The sequence below is a fragment of the Bidens hawaiensis genome, unplaced genomic scaffold (genome assembly GCF_021521415.1).
Source record: "Bidens hawaiensis isolate Kalapana, Puna unplaced genomic scaffold, B.hawaiensis_p1.1 tig00066137_1, whole genome shotgun sequence".
Lineage (NCBI taxonomy): Eukaryota > Viridiplantae > Streptophyta > Magnoliopsida > Asterales > Asteraceae > Bidens > Bidens hawaiensis.
In genome coordinates this window covers 22,992-31,973 of record NW_027501772.1, presented here as the reverse complement: position 1 = coordinate 31,973, position 8,982 = coordinate 22,992, and the positions used below count along the sequence as shown (strand labels likewise).

At 42.3% G+C, this 8,982-nt stretch overlaps 1 pseudogene; it reads left to right on the top strand.

The window, feature by feature from the left end:
- The first annotated feature begins 1,087 nt into the window (after positions 1-1,087).
- On the top strand, positions 1,088-2,007 carry LOC143604669 (AT-hook motif nuclear-localized protein 23 pseudogene; annotated as a pseudogene).
- Positions 2,008-8,982: the final 6,975 nt, after the last annotated feature.

Here is an 8,982-nt window from a genome sequence, read left to right as displayed (position 1 = left end):
GATGCCTCCTCGTAATGTTAGCTGAAAACCTGTCACCTCCCCGTTTTTCTTAATCATATTATTATCCAAATTTCTATATACAAGAACTTAAAAACTAATAAATTAAAAATACTCAAATGTTTTTTTAAATTAGTTTAGGATTCATATTTTCAGTAAAGATAAGGTAAAACTTTTTTGTAGCTAACATGGCAGGGATTTTCATAAGCAGGTCGTGTGTAGTTTAACATTTTACGTGCTAAAAATATTCAAATATTTTTTTAAATTAGGTTAAACTGCCCCATATAAATAATATATTTTTCTTAAAAATAATCATGGCGGGGATTTTATATGTTAAACTAACATGATGGGGATTTTATAGTGGGACATTTAAAACTTTTTAAATCATGGGTCAGCTTAAAAATACTCAAATATTTTTATAGATTAGTTTAGGATTTATATTTTTATAGGATTTTTATATCAAATAATTGGTAAGATTAATTTTTAATTTAATAAGATGTTATAACCCGTTCAAGAGCTATCTGGTTTTGATAATACACATACCCGTAGTTTAACATTTTACTTGTACTTTTTTTTTGTTTCAAAAGTCCCACTACATTCTTTACAAAATCCATAACATCATTCATCTACTTTTACTCACGGTAATTACGTTCATCATATGGATATGTTTACACAAACATTCTTACTTTTTTTATGTATGTAATCGCTTTAAAAAAACAAAAAGTAACGTACCCCATGAAAAGTATATCTCTTCCTTGAAACACAGCAAGATTTTAATATAATAATAAAAAATTTTATGTTATTATCTCATTTATATTTTTTATGCAAATATTTAAACTTTTAGGTTGTGAGAAATGACTGCGTTTGTCTCCCTCACACCTCTTCCTTTTCTCTGCACTCATATTGCATCCCTTTGGTTACCAACCACCAGATCCTTGTTATTTATTTTAACAAACCCTTAAAAATTCATGTTTATTTTAGCAAACCCTTAAAAATTCATGTTTTATATGTTTTCCTGCTGCATTTTTTTATAGTTTAATTTCTTGTTTTGTGTTGCTGGTGACTGTTTATTATATCCTTTACATATATAATAATCCATGGCTGGTCTAGATTTAGGCACTGCTTCTGGTTATACTCATCACAACAATCACCAACACCACCGGCTATTTTCGGGTACCTTCCAGCATCCCGATCAAGAGGAGGATGATGGTGGTGACCGTCAGGGTCTTGACCTCATCTCTCCTAACTCTGGTGGTGACACACCCGCTCGACGGCCAAGAGGTCGTCCACCAGGATCAAAGAACAAATCAAAGCCACCGGTTATAATTACAAGAGAGAGTGCAAATACACTTAGAGCTCATATTCTCGAAATTGGTAACGGATTTGATGTTTTTGAATCTATAGCTACCTACGCACGACGGAGACAACGCGGGATCTGCATATCATCCGGAAGTGGGATGGTGACTAATGTTAATTTGCGGCAGCCATCTGGTGGAGGCGCTGGGATGGCCCTCCAGGGACGGTTTGAGATCTTGTCGCTGGCGGGGTCTTTCTTGCCCCCAGCAGCGCCATCCGGAGCCACCAGCTTGACCATATTTTTAGCTGGTGGTCAAGGGCAAGTGGTTGGTGGGAACGTGGTTGGAGAGTTGACCGCCTCGGGGCCGATAATCATAATTGCTTCTTCCTTTACGATTGTCTCCTACGAAAGATTGCCGCTAGATGAAGATGAATCGCCTGTTCAGATACAAGCATGCGGCAGCGGTGGTGGAATTACCGGCAACAACCCTTTTCCAGACCCATCTTCTGGCTTCCTTTTCTTAACTTACCAATGAGCTTGCCACCAAATGTTCAGTTACACGCGGATGGATGGGGTGGTGGAAGCAATTCAGGCGGACGATCCAACCATAATAATAATAATAATAATAATAATAATCAGTTCTGACTTGAAAGATTATTTGTATGTTGTTAGATTGCTTCAGGTTGGTAAATAAAAGAAGATCTCTTCATTTGTCTGATAAAACTAAGGTTAGTAAGAATATGCGTGACAGTCTTATCTTCTTCCTTCTTCTTTTGTAATGTTTGGATACTTTGATGTTTGTTTCATTATCATCATGAAAATAGTTTTTTGTGTTCATCTTCAAGAGCTTATCTCATACAATTAATATTATCGGATTTTCAGAAAGCGTCTAAAACATGGTGTATCATGAGGACCAAAAATTATGAATATAAGGTTTTTGGTAATGGATTATTTTTGTTTTATTGCATTGTTTTCAGTAAATACATATAGCACCAAATAATATATCCACCTGTACGTACTATATTCTATATATGCAATGTAACACCCCACCCCACATAGGGTTGGCGTGTCACTAATCATAATATTTAAAATATAAGACATCATTTTACTATCAAATGTTTAAAATACAGAGTCCTAAAGTTAATTATTCATTATATATTATATAATTGTCAAATATAGCTGAACAAGAGTATGCTACAAAAATGGCTAGCATTTTATATTCAAATCATAGAGTTTAATACTTTTTCTCCCTCTCTCTTCATACTCCACCCGAAGTAACCTGTGAACCTGCTATTAAAAAAAATTACAGAATGAGCCAAATGCCCAATACAGATAAAAGGCTAAAGTAAAATAGTAACAATTATCAAGTAAGTAAAAGATTAACAATAACTAAGTAAAAATAAAATTTATCTATAACAATATTAAAATATAATATGTCATGATGTAAAATGATACGATACAAGTATGCAAGCCAATAAAGTAGTTCGTATCATATGGATGATACCCACGAGCCGAAACATATAACAACGGTGAGCTACATAGGTTGCAAACTATGTACCCAATAGTGCGATGGTGGGTGTTGGCATACACCTACCATCCACAAATATCAAATACATATAAACCTAGGATCGACCCATACGCCTCCTAATAGCTATGGGCCACACTTGCCCTTAAGAGACGCCGTGCATAAACTAATCTCTCCGTCACGGAAGGAGCACACAACATCGATGCCACAATGTTGTGCCTGTGGGACACTCCACAGGAAGCGTAGAACTCAGGGTACCAGAGTATAAGCAAAAACAAGTAACACGCTCAAAGTAAAAACAATGCCAACAAATATCTATACCGTGTAATAAGTAAGGAACATGCGATACTGAGTACAAACTTGGAAATTTATCGCATGCATAATATCGAACCAAATTTTGAGTCCAAACAACCATAGCCGGATCTTGAAGCAAAATAAATTAGATCCGATTAATAATCCAAAAACGTTTAGGAGTTCCAAAAGAAAGAATCATCAACGGGGTTTTAACAATTGAGCACGATAATAACAAGTGGAGGGGTAAGAAGCCGTACCTTGAAAGATGATCCACTATGATGTAAGACTTGTTATTTTCAGGGGGTGGGGGTTATTATGCTAACCTACAAGTAGTTTATGCTTGATTAGATTTAAATTTATATATATATATATATATATATATATATATGTATTTATATTTAACGTTTGGACTATAAATATTAATTAGCTTTCCAGTGACATAAGCTATTAAACATAAACATGATATCATTAATAATATGGTTTCCATTATTTAGTTCAAGTGTTAAATTATTATTCATGATAGTTTATAATAAGGTATTAAAAGAAAACAAGCTTTGTTGTCAATTTTACTTCAATTTAACATCATGGTTTTTATATAGTTTAAAAAGTTACAAAAGATTGTTCATTATTAAATGTCATTTAGTTGGGTATGTCTTATATAGTTTTTATACATTAATTTATTTATATTAATAAGTATATATAGAATTTGAATTTGCTTAGTGATGCTCTTCATTATTTTAAACATATAATTATTTTATGCATATATATTATAAGATGCAAATACTTAACGTTAACAAGAATAAACATAGATTTATTGTTAAGACTTTTGATAAAATATGTGCATGGTACAATAATACAAGAGATGCTATGGGTAAAAAAATGACTCTGGTTGAAAGTGTTAAGGGTAGAAAAATAGGTGTTTTATATTAAACAATTTGAAAACAAGAACATAAAAGTTTTCTTTTCATTAATTATGAAGAGGTAGGTCCCAGCAGAGGCGGTTAGGACCCGCAAGACTTCCTTAAAAGGAGACGTCTGCGCAGTTGAACACGCAAGACTCCTTAAACGGACGTCTGCGCAGTTGAACCCGCAGACTTCACCATAGGGACGTCTGCGCCGCGACCTACCAAACCTGCAGGACCCACCACGCTCAGAGTTGTGACGACCTCACATGCGGTACGCAAGCTGGTCCCGCAGGAAATGCCTCCCTATGGTTTCCAAGTATCCCCTGTTCCCGCAGGTGCGGATACCCGCCATTAGGGACTGGCCACCCGCGCAGCATGGCTACACGCATAAGGATCAGACTCATAATAATTCAGTAGTCACCTGAAGAAGGAATGAGCAAAGCCGGGAACATTCCCGCATAAAGGCGGGAGGGGGAAAACTCCCGCCTAAATGAGCCAGTCCGTATAATAATGGAGGATCTTTTGTGTGATACCTGACGAGGTATGGACAAAAGATCTGACCAACGATACGACAGCTCACTGACAGCAGCATGGCAACACGCCATAGCACTGTGACCATTAGCCGCTGCCTGCTCACCAACTCCTGCCATACCACGTGCCTAGCCTGTAGTTGGTGGAAAAGGAAAAGTGAACAGCACGCCTGGTCACTGTCAGCCGCTACCTATCCACCAATTACCAGCAGAGCACGTGCGTAGGCCACAGTTGGCAGAGTAATAGGCCGGCTAAACCTCCTTGGAAACCCACCTTCGGCTATAAAAGACATCAAATGGTAATATCATTTCATCATCTAATATCATGTATAATTTACATGATAACTACTCTAGTATTAATAACATACTTTATATTCAAAGAGTAATATAGACTGATTCTCACGCCGGAGGGTGGTCACAAGGAGGAACCCCCCCCCCCCTTTCTTAGTGACGAGCTCACGGTGTCTGTTTTGCAGGTTATCGGAAGAACCATCTTGCCGGAACTAACCCCTCGTGGGAAACGTCTATCTAACCCTCAGGTTACTCGTAACCTGTCGGGGTTCGACTGGTGTTTCTTCATTGGCGCCATCCGTGCATAAAGCTAGAACTTTATTTTTCTCCAGTTTTTTCAAAATTTCTGGAAAGATGGTTAAGGATACTCCGGTCCCAAAACCGAGTAACCAAGAGACTCCGGTAATTATGACCCCAGCTACAAGGGGGAATACCGAGTATACAAACTTTACGAACACTACCCCAGCTACCCAAGCCGGGGCAAGTGAAGTAAATAATCAGACACTGGGATTCACCGATACCCAGTTAGAAAATCAACAGACGAGGCTCCCCTGCCAAACACTCGATGAGGTTAAAGCGTGGGCCGAAGCACGTCAAAAAGAGTTCCAAGCTGAGTTGGATGAACGTTTACGTTCAATCCAACAAGTGGAAGAATTCGAGTACGATGATGATTCGGAGGAATCCGAGGAAGACGCGAACCCTCGTCATAGGGCGAAAGGGAAGCGTAAAGAAACGGATTCCCAACCGAGAAGGCGTTTTGGAGAAGCATTCAGTCCAATAAACGTGGACAACAGCCCACGGGACTTCTCCAAAACATTCACGCCAACTGCGGCAAGGGCGGGAACATCCAAATTCGCAAGGGACATTGCGGAGGCAATCGCCCCAAGAAGTGCCAAACAAATGTCTAACATAGGCACGTACGATGGTATTTCTGACCCTGACGATCACTTGAACAGATTCATCGCGGGGGCGACCGTCAGTAACTGGACGGAACCCACGTGGTGTTATATGTTCCAAATGACGCTGGTCGGGGCAGCTAGAGCGTGGTTCGACCGTCTGCCGGTCCACCACATCTACGATTGGGCAGACTTCCAACAGAAGTTCAGCCAACACTTTAGTCAGCAAAGAAAGTACACTGAGGAGCAGTGGACAATCCTCAAGTGCGTCCGAGAGGACGAAGAATCTTTGCCTGACTACATCACTCGCTTCAACTCAAAGAAGCTAAGCCTGGGCAACGTTAGCGAAGACCTCGTTCGCGCCGCTTTCATCCAGGGCGCAAACGACCCGGAACTCATCCGCACCCTGACGGGCAAAGATGGCATGCCATCCACATGGGATGCCATCATGACCGCAGCTAAACGCTTTGCGGAAACCGAGAGGCAACTGGGTAGAGATCTTCCACAGAGCACGAACCTCTACACCCAGAAGACGAGGGAAAACAACGTCCTTACCGCCCGATTAAACAAAAAGCGGAAGCTGGGCATTTGGCAGTCAAGGGTAAACTTTGACACCCCGTCCGGTTTCCAACATCGGTTGGGCGGAAGAGATAACGTGAAACCGGAGAAGAACTCCAGGTGGACGCCACTCACAAAGAGTGTGACCGAGATATTCGCCACAGAGGAGCTCCCGTGGCCAAAGGCTCCGTTTATCCGGCATCGCCACAACGCTGATCGGAGAAAGTATTGTGATTTTCACAAAGTCAAAGGCCACAACACTGAAGAATGCTTAGACGTAAAGGACTTGGTCGAAGCATTTGTCAAGGATGGGACACTCGCGCACCTTGTGGCGAAGTGAGCGTCGAGCAGGCTGATGCGTGAACCCCACCTGGGGAAACGCACGAATAAAAATCGCAGCTTCAACAGAGACTATATACTGCGTAAACAACGAGATCCCGAACAAGGCACATGTCGGCTCGATGGTGCTCCCATCCAAGCCACGCCTAATGGGAGCTCAATTACACAGTTTGTATGTAGATTAATTCCAAATTTGTAAAGAAAATGCCTATAGCCACTTCTAATGGAAACGATTCTCCTTCAAATTGAAGCTGATGATTTTATATTTGTATTTTATGAACTTTGCACATGAAGATGCCGGTATCCGCCGCATCAAGTGAAGAATCGTTGCGTGGGGAAGGCGGCAAAACCCGCACAAACCCAAAAGCATCAAACCTTCACGCAGGTGAGTTAAAGGGGAAAGGTTCAGCCATCCCACTATGTGAAAGTGCCGGTATATCCGCATGAATCCTGGTAGAGGAAGCTGAACACTAACCTATTAACAACCACGCGTTGAATGGTCGATTCGAACACTAATGCCGGTAGTCATCGCATCAAGAAGTCATTGCGTGGGGAAGGCGGCAAAACCCGCACAAACCCAAAAAACGACAGAACCTTCACGCAGGTCAGTTAAAGGGGAAAGGTTCAGCCATCCCACTATGTGAAAGTGCCGGTATATCCGCATGAATCCTGGTAGAGGAAGCTGAACACTAACCTATTAACAACCACGCGTTGAATGGTCGATTCGAACACTAATGCCGGTAGTCATCGCATCAAGAAGTCATTGCGTGGGGAAGGCGGCAAAACCCGCACAAACCCAAAAAACGACAGAACCTTCACGCAGGTCAGTTAAAGGGGAAAGGTTCAGCCATCCCACTATGTGAAAGTGCCGGTATATCCGCATGAATCCTGGTAGAGGAAGCTGAACACTAACCTATTAACAACCACGCGTTGAACGGTCGATTCGAACACTAATGCCGGTATTCACCGCATCAAGTGAAGAATCGTTGCGTGGGGATGGCGGCAAAACCCGCATAAACCCAGGGAATGACAAGACCTTCATGCAGGACAGTTAAAGGGGAAGAGTTCAGCCATCCCACTATGTGAAAGTGCCGGTATACCCGCATGAATCCTGGTAGCGGAAGCTGAACACTAACTCATTAACAACCGCGCGTCGAACGGTTAAAAGTCATTCTGAAAGGATAAGGAAAAACCTACGCGCAGGTCAGACATAGGTAAAGTTTAGCCATCCTACCAAGTGCAAGTGCCGGTCCTATCCGCACACGCACAAAGGGGGAAGTAAAACTTCAACCTACTGTCAACCACATTCAAGGTTAACTTATTCTAAACACTTGGGAAATCGCTAATTTAAACTAAGTATGCAAGTCATATAAGGTTTATAAAGCAATGAACCCAAAGGAAATAACAGTCTTATCCACAAAAAGATTTGTATTTCACAAAGATATATTACAAAGAATGGCTGGGTAACTACCCGCCTACAAAAGAATCTAGTCTATCCTAGCAGCGGGAAGGGATCTTCAGAATCAAGCTTCAGGACCACTTCCACTTGGACCCGCCCCATCAGTGGAGCGTGGCGGTTCAAGGAAAGCCTTGAGGATAGCAAGTCCATCATCAGCAGCAGCGACTTCCTTCACCTTCTCCACCACCGGATGCGGGAAGGCGGCATATTGGTTCACCGCTTGGTCATATGCAGCTTCGGTGTCCGCATCGAACAAAGGGAAGTTGGAAGGCGGGACGCCTTTCTCAACGAACCCTAGACCAAGCAGGAAGCCGGCCTTTTCCCCATCCTCATGAGAAGCGTTGAGGGCTGCGCTCATGGCATCATCGTAAGTAGTCTCTGAGAAGACCCGATGCACAACCTACAAAGAAAATACAAGTGTCAAACACCTTTTCTATGAACAAAGGAAAGCGTGAAGACGTAAAGATAAACATACCTGAGACAACGCTTCTCGAAGAAGCCACTCCTTGGCAACCAGAGCTTCTTGGAGGGCGGCTTGAGCTTGGGTGCAGGCGCGTTCGGCTTCGCTTTTGTTAAGGTTGGCAAGTAGCACTTCCTTTGCGGCAGCCTCTTCGACGCCCTTAAGCTTCCGCTCGGTATGGTCAAGCACGCCCCTCTGGTCCAAGATCTCCTGGAGCTTCTTGGCATCTTCCATCGCCAAGGCATCATGAGCACGTTGGAGAGCCTCTAATTTGGCCTTGAGCTCCTCGTTCTCCACGCGTAAAGGCTCAGCAACAGCTTCAGCCTTGGTGGCCCTCTCGGTTGCGTTCCTCGCAGTCTCCTTAGCCAGCCGAAGCTGTTCGTTAACAGCTTGGGCAGCCTTGGAGCGGGCCTCGAGTCGCGCTTGAACCT